The following is a 17,180-nucleotide window of genomic DNA, read 5'->3' on the forward strand; positions in this document are numbered from 1 at the left end:
TCTTTTCTGAACATCTGTTTGATCCAAAATAATAGTTGTAGTTTGTGAAATCTGTTTATTCAACACTTAGGCACAAATCTGCACTCGTTAGTTTCATCTAGCCATGGCGACTCTGATCATCGGTTTAAAAGAGGCAATGCTCAATTGATAACTTGAACCACCATTGGCGGTTTAAATAGTCTTGACGGCTTATAGAGCCTGTGGCGGCTTAAATAACTTTGACATAATTATCCTTATACCATTAGGCCCCTTCGTAAGCCGCCATCTTGACTATGCACTGTAATATTTTCCTGCCCGGCTTAAATTTGAACCGGTACTTTTTTCTTTGTCTTAGGCTTTTCAATCATAATGGCACCAAAGGCACCCACCTCCTACAACTGGGTTAAATCCATTGTCACAGACAGTACTCTTGACGATTTTGTGAAGACCGGCTATCTGCCAAAGAAAGAAGTCATGACTTATCGTGCTCCTAACCCGGAGGAGGAATTTTCTCAGCCCAAAGAAGGAGAAGTTGTTGTTTTCACGGATCACATGAACCGGGGTTTCACTCCACCTGGCTCAAAGTTCTTCAGAGACGTGTTGCATTTCTTTGATCTTCACCCACAAGATATCAGACCCAATTCTGTGTCTAATATCTGCAGCTTCCAAGTATTCAGTGAAGTATACCTCGGAGAAGAACCCAACTTGCTACTCTTCAGAGAGCTATTTTGCTTGAACCACCAGAATGAGTGCGCTAGCGGTCAGAGGTTAGAGCTTGGCGGTGTCTCAATCCAGCGCCGTAGGGACGTGATCTTTCCTTACGCCAACCCACCGAGCCACCCCAAAGATTGGAATATGACATGGTTTTACTGCCAAGACACCTCGCCGGCTGGTGAAAATTCTCTGCCCGGCTTTTGTGCTCTTCGTCTTGGGCCCAACCATCATTTGCCTGACAAGATTACAGCTGCCGAACGCAAATCACTCGTCACCACTTTGGTGAAGATCAAAGCTCTTCTGGGAAACGGGTTAACAGGCATGGACTTGGTCCGGGTTTGGCTCGCCTGGCGGGTCATTCCGTTGAGCCGCCGCCCCGGCTTGATGTGCGATTATACGGGCGCAAAGGGTGACCATCTGGGTCACAGCCCTGATGACTTGCCTGAAGATGTCATCGATGATATGACCAAGTCTCTTTTGAACGAGAGCCTGGCAGACTGTGGTAAGGTGGGCTTATCCCCCTTCTATAAAGCTAACCCGGCTCCAAAGGTAAACCGCCCATATGAAATAATTACCTTGATTTTTCGATGTTTCAACCATACTCATAAATATGTTAATCTTTGCAGGCGGATGATAAATTCTGGAAGGTCAAATATGACCATGAGGTTGCCAAGAAAGCCAGGAAGGAGAAGAAAGCCGCCAGAAAAGAGGCTGCCAAGAAGAAGGGCAAAAAGGCCACCGCCTCTGACCTGCTTCGGCTAGCAGACTCTTCTGAGTCGGAGGTAGGCCTTGATCCCCTTGGCTCATTTTTTAACCATCTTATTGACACTGATTATCAGCAGGAGGACACAGGAGCAAGCCATAACAAGGCCGATGAGGTAACTATCCTTTCCTCCGACTCCGATCCTTTGCCAAGATGGAAAATCCGCAGAGTGACCCAGAATGTAAGGTTTTCTCATCCTTTAGCTCATCACGATCCTCAATTTCTTTTGAAGCGGCAGATTCATGAGAGCCAGAGGCAGACCCGGACTAGCAAGGATGCGGAGCTATCCTCCGGCTTACCAAACACCCCAAAGAAGTGCCGGAAGGAGGTCACCTCTGATTTAAATTCTCTTTATCCTTTGGCGGGTCTTACTCCCCAACCTCTCAATTCTTCTGACTGGGATTATCAGGAAACTTCCCCTTCCTCCGGCGACTCAATGCAGTCCAACCTGCCGGCTTTCAAGACTGCACCAAGGTATAATAATCTGCTTATCTTGTATTTACTTTAATCCCTTGCCTCTGTACTAACCTTTTGTTTTAACACAGTGGACAAGCGAAGCCCAGCAAACGGGTTAGGAAGAACAAGTCAGCTGAAGACACGGTCGTGACTGAGCTGGTTCTTGAAATAGCTGTACTGGACTCATCAACTCATGAGCCACCATCTGAGCCAGTTCAAGATATACCAACTTCCTCTGCTAACCCGCCTGCTGAATGAGCCGCTGATGAGTCAGAAAATCCAAAAATCCCTAGCCCGGTCAGGACAGATGACCCACAAAACACTGACGTTGAGATCACCAGAACCGGTTTTGTTGAGCCGGGAAGGCCAACTGTGCTGGCCAAGTGTCCCGCCAAAGAAGAACTTCTACCGCCGGGTCAAGCTGGATGTTGAAAACTATGCTCATATGAGTGTTGGAGACATCTTTTCTAGCTACATGAACCAAGTGCACAGCAGCCAGAGCCTTGAGATTGACATGGTGAAGAAAATGCACCAAAAATTCGAGGTATAACCCTTTCTCTCTTTATTCATTAATCTGTACTATGCCAGCTCCCAAGTCTATTGCGTATGATGCTTATGTTGTAGACTTAGAAACAAATTTAGTGACATTAGTAACATAGATGAATAAGACATACAAGAAGTCCGGCTTACTCTATAGTCCCCAACGGGCGGCTTAACCAACATGGTTAAACCGGTCCTTAAAATGGTTATTTAAAAAATGTACTTACGGAGCTTTGAACCACAATATGCATTAGCCCCCAAGTGCCAAGTATTATTGTTTGCAAAAGTGGTTGGGACTTACTGTTACAAACCGCCGTGTTATGAACCGCCGCTGAAAGTAAAATTCTTCGGCAAACATTAGCACCCAAGTGCCAAGCATTGTTGCTGGCAAAAGGCTTGGGACTTTAATACTGCATAAAAATTGGCTTGATTTTGACCCTGTATTTGTATAGGCTGCCACGAGTCAACTCGAATCTGAGGTGACTGATCTGAAGAGCCGCCTTGAGGCCCAAGAAATGGAGACCCAAAAGGCCGATACCAAGTTCAAATTCAATATTTCTGAACAAGAAAAACTGAAGAAAGAATTTGATAATGAAAAGAAGTCCTGGGCTGATGAAAGAACAACTTTAATTAAACGAGTTGAGAAGGCAGAGGCGGCTCTGGAAGAAACAACCAGTGAATTAACTGGCTTAAAGCACCAAGTCTCTCAAATGGTCACGACAATCTTTGGTAAGTTGCCCTACAAGCGTTTAAACATTTGAACCTTTCAGTTGATCATATAATTGGAATTGACTCACGTGATCATGTTTATGCAGGCCCCAGAAGCTCCAATTTGAACCAAGATATGCTGATCAAGCTGAAGGCAGTTTACACCTTGTGTGGAGCAATTATATACCGGGTCTCAACGTGCATTAGCCACGGTGGCCTTGTCAAATGAAGTGCCTACCCTCCTGGTAGAGGTCTTGAAGAAGCTTTCCGTGCTGCCCCAATGGTTCAATGAACTGAGGCGGTCAGCTGCAAGAGCCGGAGCGGTAAATGCTTTAAGCAGGGCCAAGGCTTGGCTACCAGAGTTAGACCCGGCCAACATTGCCACTGGCTATCCAAGCTTGAAGGAAGATGGCACTCCTTTTGAAGAAGCAGACTTTACCGCTTGCATAAAGGAGATACGCCCTATGGCTACCTTAATAGCGAACAAAGTGGATCTTACCAAGTACCAGGTGGGTTATGATGAAGAGAACCAGAGAATTCTGACGCCTCATTATGAAGTGACCAGTCTAATCCCCCCACACCGTAAGCACACCTTCGCCCCTGAAGTTGACCCGGCCGGTCTAGTTGATGATGAAGCCGAATTTGAAGCTTTGAAAACATTGACTGGTCATCGTCAACCTTCCAGGACAGGGAACAGGGCGAGGAGGCAGAGAGGGCTAACCCAGACGCTTCAGGCCAATCATGAAGGCTAACCTGCCATGGCGGCTCACACCTATGACGTGCTGGAAAAAAAAAGTGAATCATCTGGACTCAAGGAGTCATGTAATAGAGTAGAAATAACATTGCTTTTGTCGTGCCATCGTGCATGTTTTATTGCTTAATGTCATTAAGTTGTCGTGTTATATTCACCCGTCTTTACTTTCCATCTACTTTCCATATGCTTGACCAAACCTTTTTAACTGTCTTGCACATGAAAATAGATCACAAGGTCCCTTGGCGGCTTACCGCCAGGCGGGTCATAATAACTTAAAAAGAGTCACAGATAAGGCTGTTGCAACATATAATGTTTAAAACACAACTATAATCGTACACCTGCGACCTTTAACTTTGCACCGCCGGCTCATATGACGCGGTCAGTAAGGGCGATAACCCAATCTTCGGACATCAATATTTCCAAAGGTATAATGATGCTCATATATTGGAGACTTATCAGCCAAAATTAAACCGGGTTAAAATTAACCATACTTATACTTGTAAACCTCAGAAAAGTCTCCAGTAAAATAAAAGGGTGCTTCCAAAAAACTTAAACTAAAAATATAAAAAATTCAAGGCTGCTGATTCGAATACGATCAGTAAACCGCTCCAGAGGGGTTAAGCTCGGATTCGAATATGATCATGTAGCCCGACAGTAGTGTTCTCTTTGGTTCGAATACGACCTATGTTTGAACAGGAAGCCCCCTATTGACCTTGAGAGTTTTTTAACAACTCTAATTCGAATGTGATCAAAGTCGGTTCCTAAAAGTGGTTAAGCGATGATTCGAATACGATCAAAGAAGCCCCCTAGTGAGCTCGGCAGTGTGCCAATCAAAAGGGTACCGACAGTTATGTTCTCTTTGGTTCGAATACGACCTATGTTTGAACAGGAAGCCCCCTAGTGATAAAAAAAGTGTAACGGCCAGATTCGAATACGATCGTAAGCCGGATCAAGCGGGTTAAGTCGGATCGAATACGATCATCCCCCAAGTGATCATGTGAAATAACAATGATAACAATGATGACATATTTACCTTTGAGGAAAAAAGGATAGAGGTCCTGCTTTATTATTTAACATAATATATACATTGTCAAAATATGTACATCATGAGAGCCGGTGGCTCAAGTGTAGTAAGGCCGAAGATGAGCTCTATTCCACGGCCAGCGGGTCTCCTGCTCTGACTTACGTGGGTCTTTGTGCTCTCGAACATCGATAAGGTAGTATGACCCATTGTTCAAGTTCTTGCTGACCACAAAGGGCCCTTCATAAGGTGGGGATAACTTGTGCGCATCAGTTTGATCATGGATGAGCCGGAGCACCAAATCACCTTCCTGAAAGGCTCTGGACTTAACCCAGCGGCTGTGATAGCGGCGCAAGTCCTGTTGGTAAATCGCCGAACGAGCTGCTGCCAAGTCCCGCTGTTCATCTAACAGGTCAAGAGCATCCTGACGCGCCTGTTCATTGTCCGCCTCCACATAAGCCACCACGTGAGGCGAGTGATGACGGATGTCACTAGGGAGAACCTCCTCAGCTCCGTAGACCATGAAGGAAGGTGTATAACCCGTAGATCTGTTGGGAGTAGTGTTGATGCTCCATAACACAGAGGGTAACTCCTCAACCAAACAACCCGGCGTCCGCTGCAGGGGGACCAAAAGCCGGGGCTTGATGCCTTTCAAGATCTCCTGATTGGCTCTCTCAGCTTGACCATTGGATTGAGGGTGAGCCACTGATGAAACATTAAGCCGAATATGCTCACGTTGACAAAATTCTTCCATGGTGCCTTTAGACAGATTAGTGCCATTGTCAGTTATAATGCTGTGTGGAAAGCCGAAGCGAAATATCACCTTCTTCATGAACTGAAGCGCCGTAGCTACATCGCACTTACTAATTAGCTCTGCCTCAACCCACTTTGTAAATTTATCAACTGCCACCAAGAGGTGGGTCTTTTTATCTTTGGACCTTTTGAAAGGCCCAACCATGTCAAGCCCCCAGACTGCAAACGGCTAAGTAATTGGAATCATCCTCAATTCTTGAGCCGTCACATGAGCCTGTCTTGGGAACTTCTGACAACCGTCACATTTACTGACCAGGTCCTTCGCATCAGCATGAGCCGTCAACCAATAGAATCCATGACGGAAAGCCTTGGACACAAGTGATTTTGACCCAGCATGATGACCACAATCAGGGGAATTTCTTGGCCTTCTTCAGGGGAGATGCAATGCTGAAACGCCCCTGTAACACTGCGATGATGCAACTCGCAACTGACAATCGTCATTGACTTAGACCATCGGGTTATCTGCCTGGCCAAGGTTTCATCCTCAGGCTACTCGCCCCAGGTCATATAAGCCAAATATGGCACTGTCCACTCTGGAATGACATGAAGATCCGCCACCAATTGTGCTTCCGGGTCAGGAACAACCAAGTCCTCCTCTGTAGGTAACTTGACAGAAGGGTTATGCAGAATATCCAAGAAAGTATTAGGCGGCACCGACTTACCCTGAGAGCCCAGCCGGCTTAAAGCATCAGCCGCCTCGTTCTTTCTACGGTCAATGTGCTCCACTTGGTAACCCTTGAAGTGTCCAGCAATGGCATTGACTTCACGGTGATAAGAAACCATTAGAGGATCCTTGGAATCCCACTTGCCTGATACCTGTTGAGCCACCAAATCTAAGTCGCCGAAACACCTTACCCGGCTTAAGGTCATCTCCTTAGCCATTCGAAGACCATGGAGTAAGGCTTCGTACTCAGCTACATTGTTAGTACAGGGAAACATTGTAACAGCCAAAAATTTAACCAGGTTTTAATTATTAAAATCCTGCCAGGAGTTTAAAATTTTTGCTTTCTGGATTTTCTGTTGATTTCATAACCTTTCTTTTTAATATTGAGGAGTTTTACCCAAGTGGAAACTTTCCAAAAATGTATTGGACTTCTACGCTCTCTCATTATAATAATTTTTAATCAGTAGATTTTATTTATTTAATTATATCTCTCTGAGCTTTATTCCTTAAAATGACTTCCATTAGTTTTGGAGATCTTTTTGAACTACCACCATTTGATAAATTTAACTAAAATTCCAACCAAAATTTGGGGATGTCATGTGATGTTTCTAAATCACTTTTATGTAAAAATATATTTCATTCATTGCATATTTTGAGTTCTACACCTAATTTTCAAATCTGGTCCAGTGGGTAGTTTTCTACTATAGCATATTTAAATATTTCTTTAAAGCCTCCACTAAAATTATGGGATGTCAGTGGTAGCATGCAATCCAACTTTATGCAAAAACCTAGTGATGTTCTTTGGAAAAATTGAGTAAATCAACCTCTTTTTCATTCTGGTCCAACCTTGTGATTTCTACTGCAACCCTATTTAATTTTTGCTCTAGTGGCCTTGTACTTTCTCCTGTTGTAGTCAACCCTACAAAACCCCTAAGTCCAGGAGCATGCACCCATTGGGACATTTTTGGTTCATGTAATGATGCCATTTACCCCCTGTCTAGAATTGAAGTTTTGCAAAACTTGCACTAACAAGTTTCTTCATTTGTCAAACTAACCTTACCACACTCTCACGCATCTGAAGAGACCCCACTCTGGAAGATTTGGCCACTCCAAGAAATGCCTAGGCGCCCCGGACATTATGACAAACACCTTATGGGCATGATCTATTTTGACATGATCTTTGTTTTGCACTGAGGCCTTGCACCTCTGGAAAAACTAACTTGTCCACTAAGCCTCTAGATGACTTTAGCCTAGGTCTGTTAAACCCCAACCTCACCAGAGACCTCTAGCATGCCCTGGAATTTTGTCGAGCACGTCCCGTGCGTGCTCTGGGCGCGCCCAGAGCGCGCGTTTTGCACGTGCCGCGACCGAGCCGCCGCGTCTCGCCCCGCACCCGCTCTGGCCCTTGGCCGACCGCAGCCAGCACGCCACGTCTCCTTCTGCACCCCACGAGCACCGCAACCCTCGCCATGTCTCCGGCAAGCCAGCAGCTAGCCGCCACTGCCGCCCGACAGCCCCTGGACTGGTCGGCGCCGCCCGAGCCACTCCCGCTCGCCAGCTCGCCCTTGGAGCAGTGACCGCTCGTCCGCTAGCTCCTGGCGCCATCCTCAGCCCCGCCATGATGCCCTGCAAGCTACAGAACGGCGGTCGCCGATGATCCTATCCACGGCCGCCGCAAACCGACCTCGTTGCGCTATAAAAGGAGGCCCCCGAACTCATTCGAGCACGCAGGCGACCTCAGGCCACGCCCATGGCACCTCCACAGCCCGCAATCGTCAGGGGAAAGCCGTCTTCTCCAACTCCGGCCGGTTCGGCTGCCGCCACGTCCTAGCTCCGTTCACCGCAACCAGAACCCCTCCCGTCCGTCCAACGCCACCACCAGGCTCCACACGATCTTGCGGAGCCGCCCAGACCTTGAGCCTCGACGGAGAGCCACCGTAGCGCGGATCCCCAATCGTGCCCGACTCCGTCCGGGAGCTAGCGGACGAGCGGTCACTGCTCCAAGTCGGCGACTCCGTCCAAGTCGGCGACCATGGCGGGTACCCACGAGTTCGTCTCGACCTCCTGAGCACACCCGTGTGCTCAGATCACCGAGGGACGCCTCTGTTCGCCGGCAATCCTCGCCGGAGCTCCGCCTTTGTTCGGTCGGAGGAGGCGACGCGCGCGTGGTGTGGTCAAACCTGACCAGTGGGCCAAGCGGGTCCACTGTCAGTGACCCAGTGCCAGTCCATGCAGGCATGAGTGGAAACGTAATTCCAAAGTACGTGTTCGACGTGTACATTTCGAAACGTTTTCTTTTTCTGTTTTATTTAAAAACCAAAATATTGACTAAACTTTGACTGGCTATAACTTTTTAAATATAACTCCGAATGAGTTGATTCTTTTTCCTACCTCTCTCAAATATTCTCTAGTTTATTGTAAGATTTATTTCAAAAAAATTCAGACAACTTTTTGGTACTATTTTTTTAAAACTATATATTGATTCAAAGTGTTTTAAATAGGATTTTTGGAGAGAGGAGAAAGCTTTCAAGAGTTTTGGAATGCACCTTGCCTCCCCACGACTTGAAGGCAAGCATTCTGAACCCTGGCATAATATTGTGTGTGTTATTTGACATGGTGACAACTCCACCCCGACACGGGCATACGTCATTTTATGTGATGATGTGTTCCTATGGATGAGTGCATATTAATGATTTCATGCTATTGGAGTTGATATGGTTGTGATGGTAATCACCGTCATATGCCTTTCATGAATACCGGAAGGGAATCCGGGAAGGCCTCTGTCTTGGGTAGACACGGTCTTGTCCCTAGTCCTCTGTCGAGATGGTCGTGTCCGGTATGGCATGAGGGGGTATGTCGCGTGGTGTTTGTGTCTGTTGGCTGAAGTATATATTGTTATGCTAATCATGCAGGGAATATTTAAACCTCCTAAGTTGACCATAGATCGAGTCTTGTTCCGGTAAACCCCATACTTGTTTCGTGCTGCCACTCGTCCCTGCCATAGGTAGGGTACGGTTCAGTAAGTTGTCAACCCCTTTCTTAGCACACACTGTACAGAGAGGCCATGGTGGAAGATACCGGAGGCATCCGGTAGGCATGCCACCTGGTCCGGGAGCATGGGTGTTTCAGTTGTATCGGAAGGGGTAGCTCCCCTAGCTTGTGCGCGGTATAAATTTTGTGATCCCATGTTACGTCGAGGTTGTAGCCTCCCCACTTAGAGTTTCGCTTAACGGGTGTCATGGGTGATTCCACACACCGGTAAGTTAGGCTGGTGTGTACGGATAGGTGTGTTTTCAATTAAAAGACCGTAGAAGGAATTAGTCCCGATGGACTAAAGGAATCCGTTACTCGTGGGTAAAGAGTGCACTCTCTACAGAGATTAAACCTATTCGAATAGCCGTGTCCATGGTTAAGGATTACAGTCTGGGATGGGTCGAGTGTCGGTCTTAGTGTCGGTCTTCGGAGGAGGAACTGTTAAACCAGAACTGGGATCACGACTTGAGACTTGTGATGATTATGATTATTATTTTGTTGTGGACTAACCCTTTATATTATTGGCATTATCGAATATCCCTGGGATGGTTCTACCTCCTGGATATTCACTGTGATTATTTATAAGCCCTTTAGGTGGTGTCGCTGAGACGCCCGACTGTGGCATGCTTGTTATTTATTTAATTTATAAGCCCTTTATGTGGTGTCGCTGAGACGCCCGACTATGGCATGCTTGCTATTTATTTATTTTATAAGCCCTTTATGTGGTGTCGCTGAGACGCCCGACTGTGGCATGCTTGCTATTTGTTTATTTATTTTATAAGCCCGTTATGTGGTGTCGCTGAGACGCCCGACTGTGGCATGCTTGTTATTTATTTTATAAGCCCTTTATGTGATGTTGCTCAGACGCCCGACTGAGGCATTTCTCATTGTTTACAAACCTTTCGAGGCGTCGCTTCAGACACCCGATTGGTGCATTTTAATACTAGGCTGTTATTGCATACTTATATATATAAATGACCTGCTTGCATGCATCAGAGATTCTAATTTGTGACTGACGTCATGATCATAAAATATTTCAGTACATAATTATCATTGTTATATTATACCCGTGTTCATAATGTTTGCGAGTACATTCAAAAGTACTCACTGGCTAGTCCCTGGCTATTGTCTTGGCCAGATTTCTTGCGCGGAGAGGAGCGACCGTGATGACAGCCCCGGAACCTAAGCAATGGTGATAGCAGCCTCGCGAAGATAGGAGTTAACCTGGTCAGCTGTTCCTGTAGAAAATGGAGTCCCATAGACGCTGATGATCCACAAACCGCTTCCGCCATCACCCACTAGAAACCATTTGTTGTACTCACAGGCCAGAATGGTCTTGTACTGCATATTTCGTATTTTGCTTGGATTTTCTGTATCAAGTTGGTGCCTCATCAGCTAACAGTAATCCTGGGGCTGATGAGCACAAGGGCCATTTTCTGGAAATCAATACCCAGAAAAAACCGGTCGTCACAAATATCAACCGTAGCACATAACAAAATTTTTCACCTCGGGGGGAAGCTAAAACGAATCCAGCCCCCAAGCCCTCTAGTTGCCTGGACCCGTCAAAATGAATAGTCCAATATGTGTTGTCCGACCTTTCTTCAGGCATCTGCAACTCTGTCCAATCGTTAATGAAATCCACTAGTGCTTGAGATTTGATAGCAGTGCGTGGCACATACTTTAAACCATGAGCACTAGTAGATAAAGGGGCTTTTGTCCCGGTTGGTAAGGCCCTTTAGTCCCGGTTTTTGAACCGGGACTAAAGGGTCGTTACTAATGCCTCTCCCCTTTAGTCCTGGTTCTTAAACGAACCGGGACTAAAGGTCGCGGCCACGTGGATTTTACGATTTTTTTTTGAATTTTTTTTAAATTTTTTTTTAAATTTTTTTTTCTGAATTATTTTGACCTCTAATATCTAAGCACCACCCCTCATCACTGCTCAATTTATCATCTATTCTCAAAATCATCTAACTTCCCGAATGGTCACCCATCCTCCCACTCCCCCAGCCTGAGCACGATTAACTTCCGGGTTCTATTCTCCCCTGTTTCCAAGTCTGCACTTGTTGTTTTCCAGACAATAGTAAGATGTCAATCCTATTAACCTTCAGGAATTTTGCTTGAGCATGAAGCGACACATTTCATTGTTTGAGTTTGAAACTATTGTTTTAAAAAATAATAATTATTTAGTAACACTAATATTTCTTGAATAATTAGTTTGACCATTGTTTGACCAATGTTTGACCACAGTTTGACCATTGTTTGACCACAGTTTGACCAGATTTGACCAAAATTCAAAATAACTGAAATAATTATTTAGTAACACTAATATTGTAGAATAATTAGTTTGACCATTGTTTGACCACAGTTTGAATTTTTTTTGATTTTTTCCACTTTAGATCTAAAAAGGCCCGTAACTTTTTTCTGTTAGGTTTTTGAGGATTTTGAAAATGTTTAACGGGTAGATGATTTTTCGAGTAGATGATTTTTCATATAAAAAACTTTTTCATCCGAGTTAGTATGCAAAAGTTATGCCCATTTTTACAAATTCTCGAGAGATTTTGTAAATAAAGTTGAAATTCATATTTGCAAATTTTCCCAACAACTAGACCACATATCACATGGGAAACTTTTTTCCTTTTATTTTTTTTGTCATTTTCATCATTTTCTTTTATTTTTTTAAAATTGAAAAGGCGATCCAAAGGGGGGGGGGTAGAGTTTGAAAATGGGACCTTTAGTACCGGTTCGTGCCATGAACCGGTACTAATGCCTCAAACCCCATTAGTAATGGTTGGTGCCACGAACCGGGACTAAAGGTCTAACCCTTTAGTCCCGGTTGGTGCCACGAACCGGGACTAATGGGCATCGCACCCTTTAGTCCCGGTTCGTGGGACCAACCGGGACTAAAAGGTCTAGACAAATGGCCCACGTGGCCTCTGGGCGCACGAACCAGGACTAATGCCCCCATTAGTCTCGGTTCTAGAGAGAACCGGGACTAATGGGCTAACCCGGGGTGGACCAAAGCCCTCTTTTCTACTAGTGGAGGCCCAAGTTTAGTGGCCCACTTGGCGACTCGTCCTATCGCTTCTCTGTTCTGAATTATATCTCCTAAAGGAGGAGAACTAACCACAGTGATGGGGTGGCCCAGGAAATATTGCTTAAGCTTCCGGCTTGCCATGAACACCCCATAAATGAGCTTCTGCCAATCGGGATACCATTGCTTGGACTCGATAAGTACCTCACTGATGTAGTAAACCGGCCGCTGAATCGGATGCTCCTTGCCAGCCTCCTTGCGCTCCACCATGATGGACACGCTAACAGCACGTGTATTAGAAGCGACATATAATAATAAAGGCTCCTTACCGGTGGGAGCAGCAAGAACCGGCGGCTCAGCCAACTGTCTCTTCAAATCTTCGAAGGCAGCGTTGGCAGCGTCACTCTAGACAAAATTATCTGTCTTCTTCATCATCTGATACAGTGGTATGGCCTTTTCACCTAACCGGCTTATGAACCGGCTTAAAGCAGCGATATGACCCACCAAACGCTGAACATTATTGATAGACGCCGGCTAAGCCAGAGAGGTGATAGCCTTGATCTTCTCCGGGTTAGCCTCGATGCCCCTGTTTGAAACCAGAAAACCCAAAAGCTTGCCTGCAGGCACGCCAAAAACACACTTGGCCGGGTTAAGCATCATCTTGTAGACCCGAAGATTGTCAAAGGTTTCCTTCAGATCATCTATCAAGGTCTCCTTCTCTCTGGATTTTACCACAATGTTGTCTACATAAGCATGAAAATTGCGCCCAATTTGACTGTGAAGACAATTCTGCACACACCGCTGGTAAGTTGCCTGGGCACTCTTAATCCCGAAAGGCATAGATACATAGTAGAAGGCTCCAAACGGAGTAATGAACACCATCTTCTCCTGGTCCTTAACTGCCATCTTGATATGATGATAACCAGAGTAAGCATCCAAAAAGCTCAAATGCTCGCAACCTGCCGTAGCATCAATGATTTGATCAATACGAGGGAGAGCAAAGGGATCAGCTGGACATGCCTTGTTTAAATCTGTGTAATCCACACACATACGCCAAGTGCCGTTTTTCTTAAGCACAAGCACCGGGTTAGCCAACCACTCTGGATGAAAAACTTCAATGATGAACCCAGCTGCTAAGAGCCGGGCTACCTCCTCACCAATGGCTTTACGCCCCTCCTCATTGAACCGCCGAAGAAATTGCTTGACCGGCTTAAACTTTGGATCAATATTAAGAGTGTGTTTAGCGAGTTCTCTCGGTACACCTGGCATGTTAGAAGGTTTCCATGCAAAGATGTCCCAGTTCTCACGGATAAACTCGATGAGCACGCTTTCCTATTTGGGATCGAAATTACCACTGATACTGAACTGTTTTGATGAGTCGCCTGGAACAAAGTCAATAAGATTAGTATCATCGGCCGACTTAAACTTCATAACCGGCTCATTCTCTATGGTTGGCTTTTTCATAGACATCATATCCGCTGGATCAACATTGTCCTTGTAGAACTTCCACTCTTCTGTTGCACAGACCGTCTCAGCATAAGCCGCGTCGCCTTCTTCACATTCCAAGGCTACCTTCCGGCTTCCATGCACCGTGATGGTTCCCTTATGACCCGTCATCTTAGCTGAAATACATATAACACGGCCATGCCACGAACTTGGCATAAGCCGGTCGCCCAAACAAAGCATGATATGGGCTCTTGATCTTGACTACTTCAAAGGTCAATTTCTCGGCCCTGGAGTCTTATTCATCCCCAAAGGCTACCTCCAATTCGATCTTCCCGACTGGATACGCCGACTTACCGGGCATGACGCCATGGAAAATAGTGTTGGACTACTTAAGGCTCTTATCAGTTAACCCCATGCGACGGAAGGTCTCATAATAGAGGATGTTGATGCTGCTGCCTCCAACCTGAGGGGCCACCACCAAGTCTAAGTGACCCGGATTATCAACCCGGGGAGGGTGATCTTCCCTCTCCATAGAATAGGCTACTCAGACCATCTCAAATAACGAGGAACTGCCGACTCAACAGCCTTCACAGCCCTCTTATGAAGCTTCTGGTCTCGTTTGCACATACTGGTGGTAAATACATGATATTGTCCACTATTTAGTTTCTTTGGATGGCTCTGGTATACTCCCTATTGCTGTTGTTGCTGCTGACCACCCTGGCCAGATTGCAGATTATAACCACCTGAATTGCCTTGAGAATTTTGAAAGTTGGGATTTGAACCACCGCCCGAGCCATGAAAACCACCGCCACCTGAACCGCCACCCTGCCCATTGTTACCATCGAACATGTTGGAATTTTTGAAAGCCTTCATGATCGTACAGTCCTTCCATAGATGAGTAGACGGCTTCTGCTGAGTGTCGTGCCTTGGACAGGGCTCATTCAGTAACTGCTCAAGTGTGGGGCCTGACCTGCCAGACTGGGAGGTGGTCTCTGTGGGGACCGATTCTCCTGGTATTAATTTCCAGAAAATGGCCCTTTGTGTTCACCATCCCCAGGATAACTATTAGCTGATGAGGCACCAACTTGATACAGAAATTCCAGGCAAAATAAAAATATGTAGTACAAGACCATTCTGGCCTGTGAGTACAACAATATGGTTCTAGTGGTTGATGGCGGAAGCGGTTTGTGGATCATCAGTGTCTATGGGACTCCAATTTCCACAGGAACAACTGACCAGGTTAACTCCTATCTTCGCGAGGCTGCTATCACCGTTGCTTAGGTTCCGGGACCGTCGGCACGGTCGCTCCTCTCCGCGCAAGAAAATCTGGCCAAGACAATAGCCAGGGACAAGCCAGTGAGTACTTTGAATGTACTCACAAACATTATGAACACAGGTATAACATAACAATGATGTGCTGAAAATATTTTATGCTCGTGACGTCAGTCACAAAAGATAAATAAAACTCTGATGCGTGCAAGCATGTTATTTATGAATATGCAATAACACAGTAGTATTAAAAATATGAAATAAATAACAAGCATGCCACAGTCGGGCGTCTTCGCGACACCACATAAAGGGCTTTAAAAGAAATGCCATAGTCGGGCGTCTTAGCGACACCACATAAAGGGCTTTAAAAGAAATGCCACAGTCGGGCGTCTTAGCGACACCACATAAAGGGCTTTAAAAGAAATGCCACAGTCGGGCGTCTTAGCGACACCACATAAAGGGCTTTAAAAGAAATGCCACAGTCGGGCGTCTCAGGGACACCACATAAAGGGCTTTAAAAGAAATGCCACAGTCGGGCGTCTCAGCGACACCACATAAAGGGCTTTAAAAGCAATGCTACAGTCGGGCGTCTCAGCGACACCACATAAAGGGCTTTAAAAGCAACAGTCATAGTGAATATCCCGGAGGTACAACCATCCCAGGGATATTCGATAATACCAAAAATATCACGGGTTAGTTCACAACGAAATTAATAATCATAATTATCACAAGTCACAATCGTGATTCCAGTTCTGGTTTAACAGTTTCACCTCCGAAGACCGACACTTGACGCATCCCAGACTATAATCCTTAACCATGGACACGGCTATTCGAATAGGTTTAATCTCTGCAGAGGGTGTACTCTTTACCCACGAGTGACGGATTCCTTTAGTCCATCAAGACTAATTCCGTCCACGACCTTTTAGTTGGAAACACACCTAACTTGCACACACCAGCTTAACTCACATGTGTCTGGAATCACCCACGACACCTGTCAAGTAAAACTCTAAGTGGGGAGGCTACAACCTCGACGTAACATGGGATCACAAAATTTATACCGCCTGCAAACTGGTGAGCTACCCGCTTCGGCTACAACCGAAACACCCATGCTCCTGGACCCGGTGGCATGACTACCAGATGCCTCCAGTATCTTCCACCATGGCCTCTCTGTACGGTGTGTGCTAGGAAAGGGGTTGACAACTTACTGATCCGTACTCTACTTGTCGTAGAGACGAGTGGTAGTACGAAGAAAGTATGGGGGGTTACTGGCACAAGACTCGATCTACGGTCGACTCAGGAGGTTGTAATATTCTCTGCAAGATTAGTATAACAATGCATATACTTCAACCAACAGATAGAAACACCACGCGACATACCCCCTCATGCCATACCGGACACGATTGTCTCGACGGAGGACTAGGGACAAGACCGTGTCTACCCAAGACAGAGGCCTTCCAGGCTTTCCTTCCGGTATGCATGAAAGGCGTATGACGGCGATTTCCATCACAAATCATGTCAACTTTATCAGCATAACAATCATTAATATGCACTCACGAAAGGGTCACATCCTCACATAAAATGACGCATGCACGTGTCGGGGTGGTGTTGTCACCGAGTCTAGCAACACGGACAAAAATTACACCAGGGTTCAAAATGCTTGCCTTCAGGTACTGGGAAAGCAGGGTGTATTCCAAAACATCTTGAAATCTTCAAAAATCCTATTTAAGAGAATATATATGAATTAACAAACAAAATCAAAACAGCACAAAAAAGTTGTTTTGAAATATTTTCAAATAAATCTTAAAATAAACTAGACAATATTTGAGAGAGGTAGGAAAAAGAATTAATTTATTTGGAATTGTATTTAAAAAGATATAGCCGGTCAAAGTTTGGTCAAAAATCTGTTATTTAAATAAAAACTGAAGAGAAAACGTTTCGAATATATACGTACACGTCGAAGGCGTAATCTGGAAATGTGCTTCCACTTAA

Source organism: Triticum aestivum, chromosome 2B, assembly GCF_018294505.1.
Source record: "Triticum aestivum cultivar Chinese Spring chromosome 2B, IWGSC CS RefSeq v2.1, whole genome shotgun sequence".
Classification (NCBI taxonomy): Eukaryota; Viridiplantae; Streptophyta; class Magnoliopsida; order Poales; family Poaceae; genus Triticum; species Triticum aestivum.